Genomic DNA, 6,710 nt, shown 5'->3' with positions numbered 1-6,710 from the left:
GTGTGTGTGAGTGTGTGTGTGTGTGTGTGTGTGTGTGTGTGTGTGTGTGTGTGTGTGTGTATACATACAGTTATCCATAACTGTAGGTGTCAGATTACAGATAGGTTAAGCTAACTGTGGGTTGAGAATTTTTTTAAGAAAACTATCTTTATACTGAACATATATGCACTTTATTTTCTAGTCATTGTTTCCTAAGCAATACATAGTGATGTAACTAACATTTACATAGCAGTGGGTATGTTAAGCAATGTAAAGATGACTTACAGTAGATGTGATAATATGCAGAGATAATATTATCTAATAGACTTGAGCATCTATAAATTTTGATCTTAGGATCACTGAGGTGGTGGGAGAATTGGCTTTGAGTTCTGAAGAGCAGGAGAGCTGCCCCTGCCTTCCACCAGCTGAAACACTCGGGAGAGCAGGCCCTACACCTTGCCAGGGCAGCATAATAGAGCCAACTCCATTGGCAGAGGTGTGGGCAAGCCAGCCCTGATATTATGAATGTGGAAGAGCTGTTCCCACCTGTCATATGGCAGCATGGGCAGGAGATAGATGCTCCCCTCACAACTCTTCAATGCCTGAGGCAGGTGGAAGCACTGACCCTGAGGTCATAAAAGTAGGAGAGCTAGCCCTGACCCTTCATCAGCTGCAGCACTTGGGAGAGAGCCCCTTATACCACACCTGGGCAACTCAGTAGAGTTGACTCTAACCGTGGAGGTGTAGGACATCTGACCCTGAGGACTGGAAAGCAGGAGTACTGGCCCTGCCTCTTGCTCATCACTGCAAGGGGTGAACTTGCCAGGACAACACAGGAGAGCTCACCCTGGTGGTGAGGACAAGGGAGACCTGGCAGGCTGACTAACCCTGCAACTACCCAGGTCCAGAACCAGGGTTATGGGCCGGCCACCCCAATATCCACTCTCCATCCGTGATTTCCTGGAGCAGGTAAAGGGACCTGTTCCTCAGACCCAAGGTTGAAGGATTTCCACAACACAGGACAACAACAGGATAACCAAGAGGAGTGCCCAGCATCAATAATGTAGCAGAAACCAGAGTCCTTGAACCAAACCAATGACTCTTTGTAATGAACATTTGCAAGTAAAGATATGTGGACAAAGGGTTTACTCACTATGTCACACTACAGCTTTCACAACGAGATCCCCCCTCTTTTCTTTGCTTCTTTCTTTTTCTCTTAAAATTTATGTGGGGTTGGCACTTCGAGAGGGTGGATACACACTGGAAATGAATGGGATCAAGATGAATGATGTGAAAGACACTAAGATTAAATAAAAAGAAAGTTAAAAAAGATATTAAGGTGTGTGTGTGTGTGTGTGTGTGTGTGTGTGTGTGTGTGTATGTGTTCGTGTGCTTTGTGCTACTTTGGATGGGCATATTCAGTATGATTAAGATGTTAAATTTGTCTCAAGTTTATTGATCATTTACTTACCATTGTAAATAAAATTTTATTATCTTAATAAAATTTCCATCAGAATTTTATCTTGAAATAATGTAGAAATGAACAATAATGGTAAAAACGTTCATGAGAAAGAAGGGAACATGGGAAACAAACATTGATTCTGTAATAAAATATTAATAAAATGATGAGACATTGGCACAAACATTCACAAGGGCCAGCGAAACTGGATTCCTCAGGATTGCCTCTGCACATGGGAATCTACATTTTGCTACAGGTGCTCTTTCTTGTTGGAGGTGAAGAATGCACAATGAAGTAAATGTTTTCTAGACAGTGCTCTATAGTTTTGAACAAAATGAGTCAGCAGTCACTGTGAAGCATACAGTCACTAGAGGCAGGTTTAAGTCAAAACAACAGGATTCTAGACAGGTAGCCTTCCACTGTAAAAATAGGAATACACAATCATGAAAAAAGGATAAATTATTGTAAGAAAGCACAGGGGATATGTTTAAAATACAAACTGAGGTAGGCCTGTCTAGAAAAAGAAATTATAGAAGTACAAAATTCAATCGACATTATCTTTTTTAAAATATGTAAAATGACAGTATAAGGGGAATTAAGATGCAGTAATAAGATTGAGAAAATGTTTGCAATATAATTTACAGGCAAAAATGACTATCCAGAATATATATATATATATATATATATATATATATATATATATCAAGAACATACAAATCAATAAGATAATTTTCAAAATAACTGAAGAATATGAACATGCAACTCATGGACAGATGAAAATGTTCTCAATGGCACAAGTGATGAGGGAAATACAGACTAAAGCTTTAAGATAGATTTAATTGTAAAGATTTAATTGTTTAACCATCAAAATTAGAAAGAGTACCAAATTTCTGTTGAGAATGTAAGAAAACATACCTCTCTATGAATGCTGTCAGTCTTTGGATCCATGCATTCTTTTTGTAGGATTCAGATTTTCAGAAATGCTTATACATACATCTTGGAACTTATGCACAGAGATGCTCTAGCAGTTGTCTTAGTTTCTTTTCCTGCTGATGTGATACAATAACCTGACCAGGGCAACTGAAGAAAGAAGGGGTTTATTTGGCTGACAGTTCCAAGAACATCCCATCATAGCAGGGATATCATTGTCATGATAGTTTGAAAAAACTGATCACATAACATGTACAGTCAAGAACAAGAACGGTTCATTAGCACATGCATGCTAGGGCACTGGCTTGCTTTAGCCACTCTGATGGTTCAGAATGCAAACCCAAAAACCGTGCTTCCTGCTTTTAGCCTGCATCTTCACACATCTGTTAACATAATCAAGCTATTTCCCCAACAGACCAACCCATCCTAGACACTTCCTTGTGGAGACTGTCTCCCCAGGTGATTCTAGATTGTGTCAACAACTACAACCAACCATCCCATTATTTCATAACACAGAAACCTGAAGTGATGAAAATCTTCAACAAAATGTAGCATTTGCCATGTTACACAATACCATGTAGCCTTGAAAATAACAATGATAGAAAACCACATAGCCACAAAACCCATAGCTAAAATATTCCATTTTTAAATCTTTCCACACCCACACATGCAAATAGCTCTGTGTGTATGCATGAATGTAAACCCACAGAAAAGAATTTACAGGATTCATCCGGGCGTTGGTGGCGCACGCCTTTAATCCCAGAACTTGGGAAGCAGAGGCAGGTGGATCTCTGTGAGTTCGAGGCCAGCTTGGTCTCCAGAGCGAGTGCCAGGATAGGCTCCAAAGCTACACAGAGAAACCCTGTCTCGAAAAACCAAAAAAAAAAAAAAAAAAAAAAAAAAAGAATTTACAGGATTCAGCAAGTATATCCAGTGGAGGCTGTTATAAGTAGATGAGAGAAAAGAAGAAATCTGATACTTCCTAAATGCACCTTGACTTCATTTCACTTTTTATAAAGAGTATACACTCACGTTATTCTAGTGGTAGTAAGTATAAAATCACACAGAATAGAACATTTTAGTTTTACATAACAGTCCCAAATGGCCATGAACTGCCACCCCCGCCACTCTAACTTTAGTCAATAAATACTGCTGACTGCCTGGCAGGTGAAGTCACAAGTGTCATCCGCTGCAGTCATATTATTCAGCTGAGCACTGAGGTACAGGAAAGCCCAGACAAGAGTGGCAGACGCAGCCTGCAGAAGACACTTGGCAAGCACATATTTCATGGCAGGCTTGTATCTGCACTGTATCAAAAATATAAACAAGAATCTTGCAAATCAATAAGGCAGGAAATCTAATGGAAAAACAAAGAGCAGAAGCATATCTGGAATGGGAGAGGACCCATGAAACCCACTCCGAAGAAGAAACCACAAGTGTTGCCAAAATCAAACATTTTCAGAACTCTGGAATTCCACCAAAGGTTTCTGTGATCCAAGGAACATCCCCCAAAGAAAAGCAGCTGCCTTTTGGATACAACAGTGAGCTCTGTGACATTTTAACTTGCCCCAGCCCTTCATCCCAGTTCCATAGTAGCCTTGAGAACTAACAGCCTTGTAACCATGGTAACTGAGAACCAGCAGCCTGGCCTCTACCAGAGGGAGATGCAGAACCAAGTTGGAGCAGCTCCCAAACCTCTATCCCCAGGGAATCAAGACAATTTGACCTATCTGACCCCTTGTGTCCACGCTCCATTCTCAGGGTTTGCCACTATTTGACCTGACTAAGAGTCTTCTCCGTGTGTTTAGCTTGTCTCAAGGGTGTTTGTCAACAATGATCAGTTGAACTTAAGTTTAACACTGCCACTCCCTGGAGTGGCTTCACAAGCTGAAGTACAAGGAAGACTGATAAAAAAGACTTAAAGGAAATTCACAAATGAAGTCACAGGCAGCTTAGAAATCTCTTCTACATTCTAGAGCATCTAGAAGGCAATGTGTGTAGCATGGTTGTGCATATACTCAGTGAAGACCTGAGAAGACCTCACACCACCACCTCTGATTTGCACTGAGACCCTGGGTAATAGGAAGTGGGGTCTAAGTCACAGTGATGCTCTGCCAAAGCACTGGAGATTTGCTATAGCAACATGTACAGAGCCCTTTGTTGAAGGCCGTGAGGCTTGTTGGTTCACAGTAACCAATGGAAGATATCTGTTCCATCATTAGGAAACTCAGCACAGGTATCAGTTGCTGCATGATAACAAATGCAGGCCTTACAGAACCTGGCCAAAAAAAGCTGCTAAGTAAGCAGTTACCAACTATCAGCAGCAAAGTGACAAGCTGTGTGGGATAGGGTGGTCACTTTTCTGAATGGCACCATGATATTATTTTAAGACTTGGATTTTCAGCAAAAACTGTAAATGAAAACAGAAAGAAGAAAGTGTGGCTTATATACACGAGGACAAGAGCAAATGATAGTATTGGACATTGTGCTGGCTAGTTTATTTGTCAACTTGATACAAGCTAGAGTCATCTGGGAAGACGGAATCTCAATCAATAAAACGCCTCCATAGAATTGGCCTATAGGTAAGTCTGTAATGGCATATTCTAGATTGATGATTGCTGTTGGAGGGCCCAGCTCACTTTGGGCAATGCCACCCCTGGGCTGGTGGTTCTAGGTTTTATAAGAAAACAGGCTGAGCTATGGGAAGCAAACTAGTAAGCAACATTTCTCCATGCCTTCAACTTCAGTTCCTGCTTCCAGGTTCTTTCCCTGTTTGAGTTTCTGCCCTGACTTCCATCAGCAATGGACTGTTAACTGCACGTGAAAGAAGAAACAAATCCTTTCCTCTCCAAGTTGCTTTTGGTCATGGTGTTTTATCACAGCAATAGAAATCTTAACAAAGACAGTAGCTAAGAAAGCCCCGATGTTAGCTATAATATGCAAACATTTAAAGTCATTTATTAATTATGTTCAAAGGGTAAAATGAAACCATGTCTAAAGAATTCAAGGAGCTAAGTGTGCTGGCACAGACCTGCAATCATAACATTCGGGAAAAAGAAATAGGAGGATGAAAGTTTGAGGTGAACTTGGGCTATATAGTGAGTCTCAGACCAGCCTGGGACACAGAAAGTTCTTTTCACAGAGCTAAAATCCAATGGCTCAAGTGTGCCTAACACAGACAGGGCCTTGGGTCAGATCCCTTGTACTGCATAAAGTTAAAATGAAAGAGAAGGGGAAGAATTTAAGGAATGAATGGGAATGTTATTACATCAAATATAAAAGATCACTAGAGTTGGAAGCTATAATTAACCATAGAAAGTCTGGGACTGAAAAGTAAAAAATAATTTAGTGGGTTGGCTCAGCAGGAAAATCTGAACTATCAAATGAAATTAAAGAAAATTAGTGAGCCAAAACCAGATCAATTGAAATTATCTAGTCTGAGGAAAAGAAGAGAATAGAGTTTTGTTTATACATGTTTTCTTCCAAAAAACAGGTATGGAGATTTCTTTTAATTGAAGCCATCAACACACCAACACATGGGTGATAGACAAAGAGTGCCCCAGAAGGATGCTGGAAAGAGCTGGGATGCAAAACATCTAAAAAAAATAAGTAAATGGCAAATACCAAATTTCATAAAAATACTAGTTGATATTTATGGGAAGCTTAGGAAATTTCAAATGGGACAAAATCAGAGATCCAAACATAACATTTAGTAGTAAAATTCAGAGAAAATCTTGAAAGCATGAAGAGAAAGCATGAAGAGAAAGCATGTGTGACTCAGCATACACAATGGGATCCCCTTAACATTAACAGTGGATTTCATACTTCTGACTATGGCTTATAGATGGCAGTGGGATAGCTTACTCAAATCTTAAAAATCCTTGTCAGCATGAAGTTTTAAATCAATCCTCCAAAAATTGAGTCAAAATTGAGACATTTCCAGGTAGACAAAATCTGAGAGAATCTGTCACTGCTATACCCACCTACAGATGTTCTCAAGCTGAAATGAACACACACTAGATACATTCATATAGAAATGTAGAACAACCAATAAAATAATTTATATAGGAAGGTATGAAAGTCAATATGAACAGAGTTTTGCTTGCACATGGCTTCTTCTCCTCTATAGTTTAATTGATGACCACATAAACCCGAGGTTGAAAAATGGTTGATGGATTTATAGTGTATAGAAATGCAATTTATTTGATGACTGTCACAGGAAAGGAGAGGCAATGGAGCTGTGTAGTGTGGGTATTCCTGTCCTTTTAAAATAAGTTAATACCAATAAAAATGATATTTTAAGGTGTCAATTGTTATCTTCAGAGCCAACCCTAAAATAACA

This window comes from Cricetulus griseus, chromosome 3, assembly GCF_003668045.3.
Source record: "Cricetulus griseus strain 17A/GY chromosome 3, alternate assembly CriGri-PICRH-1.0, whole genome shotgun sequence".
NCBI classification, from domain to species: Eukaryota; Metazoa; Chordata; class Mammalia; order Rodentia; family Cricetidae; genus Cricetulus; species Cricetulus griseus.
The sequence above is the reverse complement of the archived record's forward strand: the minus strand, read 5'-3'. Positions refer to the sequence as shown.